This window comes from Strongylocentrotus purpuratus, unplaced genomic scaffold (genome assembly GCF_000002235.5).
Source record: "Strongylocentrotus purpuratus isolate Spur 01 unplaced genomic scaffold, Spur_5.0 spur5_scaffold_4, whole genome shotgun sequence".
NCBI lineage: Eukaryota > Metazoa > Echinodermata > Echinoidea > Camarodonta > Strongylocentrotidae > Strongylocentrotus > Strongylocentrotus purpuratus.
The window spans coordinates 13,251,525-13,264,186 of record NW_022145610.1 but is presented as its reverse complement, the minus strand read 5'-3'; positions in this window follow the sequence as shown (position 1 = coordinate 13,264,186).

Here is a 12,662-nt window from a genome sequence, read left to right as displayed (position 1 = left end):
TAATAAGGAAACTTAATATTTCTGTTACATATTATCATAAATTTTAATTATTATCCGGACTATCTGTGGAAACAGTGCAGGAGATTGTAAACGATACTTGAATAGGATGGCGGCCTCTTCCATCGACCTACACAACAAAGATTAACATATCTCATATAATAATTAACAATCAACAAAGTCAAATCTTACAAATGCTGTGAATTATATCATTTATTGATACATGTTGAAAAAATACCATCGCTTAACAATATCTTGTAAGATATCATCATCATCCTCATGACCTTGCGGAATTGTTATATACCTTGTTCTATTACATCTTTGATAGATACATGCATGTATCAGCATGCCTCAAAGCAAATAAAAGAGTCAACCCTTTAAATGTTACAAGTAATCAGTATAATCTACATGTGGTGATTGTGAGCGATTACAAACTGTGCAGCTTACATGTATAATATCATTTTACTGTCTGTTTTTATTAAGTTATATCAAATATTGATATTCCCCATGGCAGAGTAATAAAATCAACAGTGTCGTATCTTACAAATACTGGGTAATACAGCCATGTACATTTATTTATTTATTTATTTTATTTATTTATGCATGTTCACAATTTCACAATTCATTGAAGTTAACATTACATGAACAATTAATATAATATAACAAATCATTTTCAATTTTACATGGATCATGGATGAATAAGTGTAGAAAAAGAATATAACATTTTTTTATCAAAGAAAAGTTGCAACTTATATACAGTTTGAAGAATGAAAACACAAAAGTAATGAAACATAAGCAAATAGAGCTTGAATCGTTACAACAACTTTCAAATATATAATATATGACAAATAAAATTCCTAAAGTTTTGTAATGAACTATTTACACTATTTACAAAGTTGAAAAAAGAAAGAAATTTTTTTTTCGTTAAGCCTAGTAACAAAACTATGTTATATATAATTAGAACTGATAAATAGAGCATACCTGAAATGTAAATTGTAATTTGATATTTAACAAAAAACATATATAATATACCCTCTCTATACAATACATTGTAAGCTATCATCATCATCTTCATCACCATCCTCATGATCTTGCAGCATTTTTTAATTTGTATGTAATAAATTTACTTGTATTATACATCCACCATTATTTTTCCATGAATACATATCACATAGCCAGATACAAATCAACGAATCGAATGTCGCAGAAACTAAGTATTATGCAGCTAATTACATGTTGCGAGTGCGTTAGATAAAAAAAAAAACTGTAACATATTTCACTATTTTAACATCGCTTTTATAAAACTACATATACTGTATATACATAACAAAGGGCCTCATAGATAAATCAACAAATTTGTATTTTACAAATACTGGGTATTATGCAACTACAAAATAATGTATAATTACATGTTTACATGTACAGAGCATATCTAAAAATCTAAAATGTATATTCTTGCATGATAGACACTGGCATACAATCTAAAGCATATTTTCAAGGGTTTGTTAAGGAAATTGAGAAGACAACAGGTTTTTCTTTCAATATGTGCTCAGTATAAGGATCGGTAGAAATCGTTTTGCGTGTCACCGCCCCCCCCCCTCCCCCACATTTGTCAAAAAAATGATATTCGGTTTACTCATTACTATAAAACACATTTGATTAGATTTCTCTAGCTGAAAAAATGATCATTAAATTTGAACTGTTAAACGAATATACCTAAACATGTACTTTAATATTGCAATGCAGCTATGTACATGTTCCTGTATGAGCGTGTAAAGTGTACTTGTTGTTTTGTGGAGCTATAAGGGCAGTAACTTAGTACATACTCAGAGTTTACTCTCTTCTGGCTCTAAACGGATGATTTACAATGTACTCTCTTAATAACAAAGCAGTAAATTATTATTTATTGTTGTAGGATATGTTTAACTTCTAAGACAATTACATGTACATGATCAATAATAACGTATCTCTTCATACCTAGATGCAGATATTTCCATGTACATGTCATATAAAGGAAGACTACGACTTTGTTCATTTGTTTAAAAAAACAATTTCGTCCCAATTTTCGATTGAAAAGTGACAGATCATATTATATCATAAAAATAGAAGAAGGCTAAAAGTGTATACCTAGTTCACATGGAAAATTGTTATCAAACAGGATCTGCCATTTAAAGGGTAAATTTGTTTTTGATTACGAGAATGTTGTCTCCATTGCTAGCAATCAGTTTCCCTGATGACGTCATCATCACGCGAGATGTCAAAACGTGAGTCCGCCTATTCGTAATTCTAGTTGATAGAGGGAATGATGCTACTCTTCTCTTCTTCGTGTCACCCCCACTCATCACCTGGTCAACCACACACGTCCTACACTCATCATCTGATGTCACGACGTAGAGGTCGTCTGTCATAGGATCGATGCAGGCATTCAGGATTGCATCACTGTGGGGAATTTCCCTTTGAGCACCCTGCCTGTTGATGATGAACACTTTGTGATCTGTTGGAGAGGGTTGAGCGATGATGTGACCTGATGATAGTACACCACGAATCCTTATATTCTGTTTACATTTGATGGTATTCATGATCTTACCATCAGCTGGGTCGATGACGTATATCTTAGACCGACCTCCCTCAGCAGCGATGATCATCCCATCCTGGTCAACAGCTAAATTCACACATGTGTCTTGAACCCTTGTGTTTCTAGGTATTGTGACGTCATTGATGTGCTTCCATTGTCTGTCATACACACTGATGTATCCAGTCAAACTGTTCCCTGTACACCCTTCTCTGTATGTACTGCATACTACATTGTCATCATTCAGCAATGCACAGAAGCCAACCTCTGATGTACCACTACTGGTTATCACTCTGTGACTGTGTTTAGTATTCATATCTAACACGTTTGTATGATGGCTTCCTCTTAGTATATCTGTGATGATCACATTGCATTCATCTATGCAACCTACAATTACCGGGAACGTGATTGTATCTTTGACATTGATTGTATCAATGAGCTTCCATTCCCCATCATACCAATCAATCCTCCCATCATACTTTTTTCTCCCAGCACCCTTCACAAACCTCACGCGTGATATGGTACCAGTGATTGTTTTCACACCATCCTCATTCAATGGGTTTTTTAGTGCATCACTCATTGATGTCTTCACATCTTTGACGGCATGTTTATCATCTTTGAGTACTGTGTCAATTGTCTGTATTGTATTCTTTGTGGATTTTGTGTCATCATTCCATGTTTTCTCCAACTGTCCAATCTTTCTCTCTTTCTCTTCAGTGATGTTCTTGATGTTTGTGAGAAGACCATGCTGGTTAATCAGGTGGGCTGTATCTAATACAGACCACCTTATATTTTTGTTAAAATTGCCTTTATTATTTATTTATTTATTTATCAGGTGGGCTGTATCTAATACAGACCACCTTATATTTTTGTTAAAATTGCCTTTATTTATTATCAGGTGGGCTGTATCTAATACAGACCACCTTATATTTTTGTTAAAATTGCCTTTATTATTTATCAGGTGGGCTGTATCTAATACAGACCACCTTATATTTTTGTTAAAATTGCCTTTATTATTTATCAGGTGGGCTGTATCTAATACAGACCACCTTATATTTTTGTTAAAATTGCCTTTATTTATCAGGTGGGCTGTATAACGTACAGACCACCTTATAATTTCGTTAGAATTGCCTTTATTTATTTATTTATTTATTATTATATATTTTTCTTATTTCTAACCACTTTTTTGTTGGCAAGATAACTTAAAAATGGCTCAATCAAATGCCTTTAAATATGGCACACATATGTATAGGCATATGTACAAAGCACAATAACGTTTTCAACATTGACCTTCACTGATTACGTCATCTAGGCGCCATTTTGTAAAATTTTACGAAAATCAACTCATGATCATATCTTCATAACCACAAGGTATTTCTCATTCATATTTACCATGATCAAGGTCAATATCCCTCCGGTCAATTTCCGGTCAAAAAACGCGCGCGTGCGCGTACGTCCGCGCGTCAATGCGCGCGCAAAATTTTAAAATGCTCAAAATCGTCTCAAAATCATTTTGCATACGTTTTAGGCCATTCTAAGCATTTTATAAAAAATGAGTTTTCGCGCGTAAAACTTTTACGCAACATAGAATCGCCATTTTTTTCTTTCATAATATTCCACATATTTTTACAAACAAATTGATACCATGTTTATCTCTTTATGACTATTAATGACGGTATGATCGACCGTTAAACATAAATTTCCGTGCGCGCGAGCTCTTGTAATACATAGCATATATGGGCAAAAATATGCCTATACAAAATCCATTTTAGCTCTTTAGAATGCAAGATGACCTCAATTTGTTTTCATATCTTGATAAAGTATGAGTCGGAGATATGATTTCATGTCTCATTTGACCCTCAATTAACTCATGACCTCATCATAATGGCCTCCGAACTCAAAATTTCAATTTGCATATTATGACGTCATCATATATTTGGAAAATTGATTGTATCTCTGTAAATATTGATCAATTTTCTTTCAAATTTTAATATGTTCTAGCTGAGACAATTTACTACAAAAACATTCAATTCGACAAAGGAATCATGGCGTATTGTTGCGATTAAAGGAGGCATGTCATTTTTTTCACTTTTTGTGTGTATTCTCTACGGGACATGACTTTTTCTCAAAACTGGATTCTACATTCCCGTCTTTCGCGAGCAATATCTCCGTCGTTTTAGCTTCGTTAAAAATGAACCATGAGTATGTTGTAGCTGAGACGATTAGCTATCTCAAATGCGCCCTTCATTTTGTCTCAAATTTTAGTTGAACCAGCCCACCTATACTTGTTCCAAACAAGTATTACAAATCTAGTTTATTTTTCTTATTTTGACCCACTTTTTTGTTAGCAAGATTACTTTGAAATGGTTCAATCAAATGCTTTGATATTTGGCACACATATGTATAGGCATATGGACAAGACACGGTAAGGTTTTCAACCTTGACCTTGACTGATGACGTCATCTAGGCGCCATTTTGTGAAATTTTCAGAAAATCATCTCATGATCATATCTTCATAACCAAAAGGTATTTATCATTCATATTTATCAAGATCAAGGTCAATATCAGTTCGGTCAATTTCAGGTCAAAAAACGCGCGCGTGCGCGTACGTCCGCGCGTTAGTGCGCGCGCAAAAATTTTAAATGCTCAAAATCGTCTCAAATTTATTTTGCATACGTTTTAGGTCATTTTAAGCATTTTATAAAAAAATCGCGCGTACGAGCATGCGCGCGCGTTTTCGCGCGTAACACCATTACACAACATAGAATCGCCTTTTTTTTTTCTTTCATGATATTTCTCATATTTTTTCAAGGAATTTGATACCATGTTTTTCTCTTTATGACCATTAATAACAAGATGAGCGTCAATTAAAGATAAATGTCCGTGCGCGCGAGCTCTTTTATTACATAGCATATATGGGCAATAACATGCCTATACAAAATCCATTATAGCTCTTTGGAATGAACCGTGACCTTCAATGTTTTTTCATATTTAGATAGACTATGAGTCGGAAATATGATTCCATGTCTCATTTGGCCATTAAGTGTATCGTGACATCATCATAATGGCCTTGGAACTCAAAATACGAATTTGCATATAATGACGTCAGCATATTTATGTAACATTGATTGTATCTCTGTAAATATTGATCGATTTTCTTCCAAATTTCGATATGATGTAGCTGAGACAATTCTCTACAAGCTCAGTCAACATTATTTTTCATTTTGATGCTTCATCATAGTGAAAATTACGATTAAAGGGCACATATCAGAAATTTCTTACGTTGCGTGTAATGCCTATGGAAGGTGAATTTCGTTTACATCATTACATCAATGACATTGTTTTTTTAGCAGTATTTTGCTTATTTTTGCTCTATTTTGTCTCAAATTTGAGTTGACCAGCCCACCTATACTTGTTCCAAACAAGTATTATGTCTAGTTTATTACCAGGTGGGCTGTATCTAATACAGACCACCTTATAATTTTGTTAAAATCGCCTTTATTTATTTCTTTATTTTTCTTATTTCCACCCACTTTTTTGTTAGCAAGATAGCTTTGAAATGGTTCAATCAAATACTTTGATATTTGGCACACATATGTATAGGCATATGGACAAAACACGGTAAGGTTTTCAACCTTGACCTTGACTGATGACGTCATCTAGGCGCCATTTTGTGAAATTTTCGGAAAATCAACTCATGATCATATCTTCATAACCAAAAGTAATTTCTCATTCATATTTATCATGATCAAGGTCAATTTCAGGGCAAAAAACGCGCGCGTGCGCGTACGTCCGCGCGTCAGTGCGCGCGCAAAAATTTGAAATGCTCACAATCGTCTCAAATTTATTTTGCATACGTTTCAGGTCATTTTAAGCATTTTATAAAAAATCGTGCACACGCGCGTTTTCGCGCGTAACACCATTACAAAACATAGAATCGCCATTTCTTTTTCTTTCATGATATTTCTCATATTTTTTCGAGGAATTTGATACCATGTTTATCTCTTTATGACCATTAATAACAACATGGGCGTCAATTCAAGATAAATGTCTGTGCGCGCGAGCTCTTTTAATACATAGCATATATAGTCAAAAACATGACATACAAAATCCATTATAGCTCTTTGGAATAAACCGTGACCTTCAATTTTGTTTCATATTTAGATAGAGTATGAGTCGGAGATATGATTCCATGTCTCATTTGGCCATTAAGTGTATCGTGACATCATTATAATGGCCTTGGAACTTAAAATACGAATTTTCATATTATGAAGTCAGCATATTTATGTAAAATTGATTGTATCTCTGTAAATATTCATCGATTTTCTTTCAAATTTCGATATGTTGTAGCTAAGACAATTCTCTACAAGCTAAGTCACCACCATTTTTCATTTTGATCACTTCATCATAGTGGAAATTACGATTAAAGGGCACATATCAGAAATTTCCTAAGTTGCGTGTCATTTCTATGGAAGTTGAATTTCGTTCACATCATTAATCTACATGACATTGTTTTTGAGCAGTATCTCGCTTATTTTTTCCTCTATTTTGTGTCAAATTTTAGTAGACCAGCACACCGATACTTGTTCCAAACAAGTATAATATGTCTAGTTTATTTTTCTTATTTTGACCCACTTTTTTGTTAGCAAGATAACTTTGAAATGGTTCAATCAAATGCTTTGATATTTGGCACACATATGTATAGGCATATGGACAAGACACGGTAAGGTTTTCAACCTTGACCTTGACTGATGACGTCATCTAGGCGCCATTTTGTGAAATTTTCTGAAAATCATCTCATGATCATATCTTCATAACCAAAAGGTATTTCTCATTCATATTTGTCATGATCAAGGTCAATATCAGTTCGGTCAATTTCCGGTAAGAAACGTGCGCGTGCGCGTACGTCCGCGCGTCAGTGCGCGCGCAAAAAATTTAAATGCTCAAAATCGTCTCAAATTTATTTTTGCATACGTTTCAGGTCATTTTAAGCATTTTATAAAAAAATCGCGCGTACGAGCATGCGCGCGCGTTTTCGCGCGTTACACCATTACACAACATAGAATCGCCATTTTTTTTTCTTTCATGATATTTCTCATATTTTTTCGAGGAATTTGAAACCATGTTTATCTCTTTATGACCATTAATAACAAGATGAGCGTCAATTCAAGATAAATGTCCGTGCGCGCGAGCTCTTTTATTACATAGCATATATAGGCAAAAACATGCCTATACAAAATCCTTTATAGCTCTTTGGAATGAACCGTGACCTTCAATGTTTTTTCATTTTTAAATAGAGTATGAGTCGGAAATATGATTCCATGTCTCATTTGGCCATTAAGTGTATCGTGACATCATCATAATGGCCTCCGAACTCAAAATTTCAATTTGCATATTATGACGTTAGCATATTTATGGAAAATTGATTGTATCTTTGTAAAAATTGATAAATTTTCTTCAGAATTTTGATATGTTCTAGCTGAGACAATTTTCTACAAATCTAGTTGCACAATTTTTCATTTTGACAAAGGCATCATGGCGTATTTTTGCGATTAAAGGAGGCATGTCAACTTTTCACATTTTGCGTGTATTCTCTAAGGGACATGACTTTTTCTCAAAACTGGATTCTACATTCCCGTCTTTCGCGAGCAATATCTACGTCGTTTTAGCTTCATTTACGCTGACCTTTGAGTATGTTGTAGCTGAGACAATTAGCTATCTCAAATGTGCCATTTATTTTGTCTTAAGTTTTAGTTGGACCAGCCCACCTATACTTGTTCCAAACAAGTATTACAAATCTAGTTTATTTTTCTTATTTCGACCCACTTTTTTGTTAGCAAAATTACTTTGAAATGGTTCAGTCAAATGCTTTGATATTTGGCACACATATGTATAGGCATATGGAAAAAACACAGTAAGGTTTTCAACCTTGACCTTGACTGATGACGTCATCTAGGCGCCATTTTGTGAGGATTAAGAAATCGATCAGATCAGCTTATCCCAATTGTGTTATCGTTAATAATGGTCCGTTTTCACTCAAACTTTCAGATTATCTTTAATTATACATTTGGCATTGAAGTCACTACCTTAGCACCATTTTCTCTCATTTGAACAATATTACTAAGTCCCTTTAATACAAATGTCTCTTAGTGGTTTACAGATATACTATTACCCTGGTAATTATAACATTGTAACATATTATGAGAATTACATATTGTGATGTATGAACATTGTATAGCTGAATGTCATTTACTCTAAGTTTCCTTTGGCTGGACCCATAGAACTACAAAAACACTGTAAATATATTTACATGTTCTCATTAGATGCTGCTTCATGGTGCAACCGCACGCCTACTGTATGTTCTCATTATATATATATGATCATTTGTCACCATTTCTCTCCCCCTCTCTTTTTCCTCATCTATTTCCTTCTCTATCCCCTTTCTCCCTCTACCCTATTCTATCTTTCATCTATCATCACCCATCTCCCTCTCTCTCCATCTATCCCTCTATTTCTATTTCTTTGTATCTCTCCCCCCCCCCTTTCCTATATATATTTAGTTTCTCTCTTTCTATATCTCTCGATCTATATTTTGCTTCACCTCTCCCTCTCTCTCTCTCTCTCTCTCTCTCACTATCCCCTACTCTCCTGTTTCTCACTTCTTTTCCGCTTTCAACTGCCGATATCCTAAAGAAAATTGTACACACCCATAACTTTGAAATGTCAAATTGAGACATTTCTTTTCAAATACCCCCCAAATGAAATGACAATGCATATGTGTGAACAGAAAATATGAAAATGTGTTTATGCGATCGTTGTGTATGGTTTGTTCGTTTGTGAGCGTGTGTGTGTGTGTGAGTGAGAGAGAGAGAGAGAGTGTGTGTGTGTGTGTCTGAATCTCTTTTTTAAGAATCTGTTTTCCTTCTTTTCAAGTAAACAAATGAGAGCTGCGGTCATGATTTATATCATTTGTTATGAATTACATCGCTAAAATATTTTATTTATAAAACAAAGTATGAAAAAAAAATCTTTAGTTTTTACGTTTTACAAAAGAACTAGATTTTCTTCAACAAGTAGAATATATTATTGCATTCAGAAAAGGAAAACAGAATACACACAAACAAAAGTGGAGACCTCTAATTTAATTTAATTTGATATTTGATATCTAATTATTCGTTTACATGTTCATTTGTTAACTTTGAATTGTATTGTATTGTATTTGTTATGCAGATCGAATGTTATAATGAACAACGATTGTAAATATCTTTGATTTGAAGCAATAAAAAAAACTATTAAAAAAAAAAAAAAAAAAGAATTACATCGCAATAACTATTTAAATGTCAGCCTAATGACCTTTATGTATTGAATGAAAAAACTTGGGTGGCAATTAATCATTATAAACCATTTCTATTGAATTAGCGAAACGCATAGAAATAAATATTTTGTGCCCTCCATCACAGAAATAATTTTGTGATGAGACCTATCATCACGAGATAGAAATTGATTCACTATATCGTCTGACACGTATCAAATCAAATATTAAGAAAGTCTACAAAACACCTCAAACTGGAGTAAATCTTCTAAAAAATATATAGATTTATTAGTGAATTATTTTGTATTCGCTACTCGTAAGGCAAAGCAGAAAGTATACTTGCAGAGAGCATTTCGATTTTAATGAATATTTCATGTCAAGATTTCATGTCACTTACTCCTTCAATCATTATGGATTTACTTATATGATAAGCACGTACGTTGTTAGCAGAGATGTCACTCAGATCATTTGTTTGTCCATTTAAATCGAGACATAGGTAGAAGTAGAATTTCGATTATTTTGTTTCCTAAAGAGAAGGAGATAGAGAGGAAAAGAGATAGTTAGATATAGTGAGGGGAGAGGAAGGTGACATGTGAGAGAGTGGATGAAGCCATTAGATGCCTCAGGAATAGTTATTTGGAGTTCTTTGGGCAGTCAGCTTGCACTGTATTTGTTGGAAGACTGTTGAATTCAGAGATAGAGGGTTGGGCAAATGAAAACTTGTCTATGTCCCTCCCGGCTTGGTACATGTGGAGGATCATGTCATGATTCTTCCATGTTTGCGATTGGTGAAAGGAAAATGAAGCTGTCGGAGGAATAGCAGAGGGGCCGTTGATATGTTTTGCACCAGTGTACTATAGCCTTGTAGATAGAACAGGCTACTGACATTTGGGGATCATGCCAGTCACACTGCTGGTTCTCGTGTAGTCTCCTGTCTAGAGACGCTGAACCTTTCAAGATCCTGGATATCCGAGGTATTGCAGGGATGGCAGACGCTGAAACAGCAATCAAGATAGACGAAACTAGGGACATCACTTCATTTTTGTGTAACTCAGACGAAATTAACTTACTGTAAACAAAAAATGGAAGAGATGTCGTCAGAGCAAACTCCTATATATACAAATGTGTCGTCACCCAACTCCGAGTACAAGTGTCATCTGTCTGAGCCACGTATATATACGACTTTCATTCTAACTCTGGGAATTGCTGGTCTGTTGTCATTCAGTACTCTACTACTCATTCCCTGCTATCGCCAACTTCGACAACGTCGATTTTTATTTCAGTTCAATATTGTCTTAGCAGATTTCAGCACCACCATTGCAGTCACCGGTATAATCATCGGTGCTTCTGTTATCCCAGAGGTATAATTTTAGCAATTTTCGATTCTTGTCTTTTTTTAAAGACCAAAGTAAGGTATTGGTTTTGATTGTGTTTTGTTTTGTTTTTTTGTTTTTTTTATATTAGTGAAGGCTCTTGACGCTTATACAAACCTTTTTTTACCCACTTAGCCCATCTCGACCCAGGTGTATCACATGGGAACCTGGTAATGCTGGGGTATTGACTATAGCATGCGCCCTTAGGGAGCGCAGTGTTAGTTTAGGTTTATACTGATGAAGCTACCTATTAAATGATACCAGGATTACGTTTTTGCTTGGCAGCTGGTCTTTTATCAGAATTAACTTTAAAGGACATTTTATAAATTTATTTTGCTGATCTGTTTCCGATTGTTATAGTGTATGGGTGATCTGACATAATGATAATGCTCCGGCTTCATTTCGTCGAGGGCATGGTGTTAAAGCTAGGGTTGCAAGTGTTTTTTCTGTTATGGAAGTTTATGGACACAAACCCTTATCAGTCACCAGGCATGAATGATGGTCTGAGCTGATAGAGCTAGGAGACTAAACAAAGACCACATTCAATCATCCTTGTACTGTCACAAACAGTGCTGACTTTTCTCAAGACTTTATGCAATTGTGTTAAGTGTCAAAAGATAGTATGAGCCTGTAGACTGGTGGAGTGGGGTGGTATCAGGATGGGGTGGTGGTATAACGAACTCAAATTCCAGATCAAATATCCAGAAATATCGACAGGTTTTTTTCCTGAAATACTTATGATGTCTACCCGTTATTTTGTTATTCATGTTATGTAAATATATTCAAGTGATGCATTATGATATCTCTTTTGTATTACAACCGTATTGTAGAGCTGTCGTGGTTTAGTGGTTCAGCAACTAGACTCTCAGTCTAAGATTTGAGGGTTCGAATCCCTGCCCGTTACTAAAATATCAATCGCTAGGTTATAATAATTGCAGGGCCCTTTAGAAGCACTGTTTCTGTTGAGGCTTCCCTGTATAGGATAAACAAGTATTCAATATTTTATTTATCCTTCACTCACAAATTTATCAAGAGATTCGGCTACATTGGCTTGATATACGATTCATGATTGTCGTCGGAACCAATGTGTCCCTCATCAACATCTTCTTCGTTGCTCTCTATCAGCTCATCACCATTCGAATCGACCCCTTCGGTGTACGCAACATCATCACCACTCCAAGATGCTTTGTCGCCTGTATCGTATCTTGGTTAACTGCTTTTTTTGGAGTGAAAATATTGGACAATGGCTCTTACAATAGAGATGCAGAACTTGCCGCCACCATTTCGCAAATGGTATTGTGTTGTTTCACAGGTGTAAGTATTTGCCTGATTTACCACGCAGTCGCCAAGGCTCCATGCAATGGCAACATCCAGATGATGAAGAGAAAAAAAGAAAACAAACAACTTC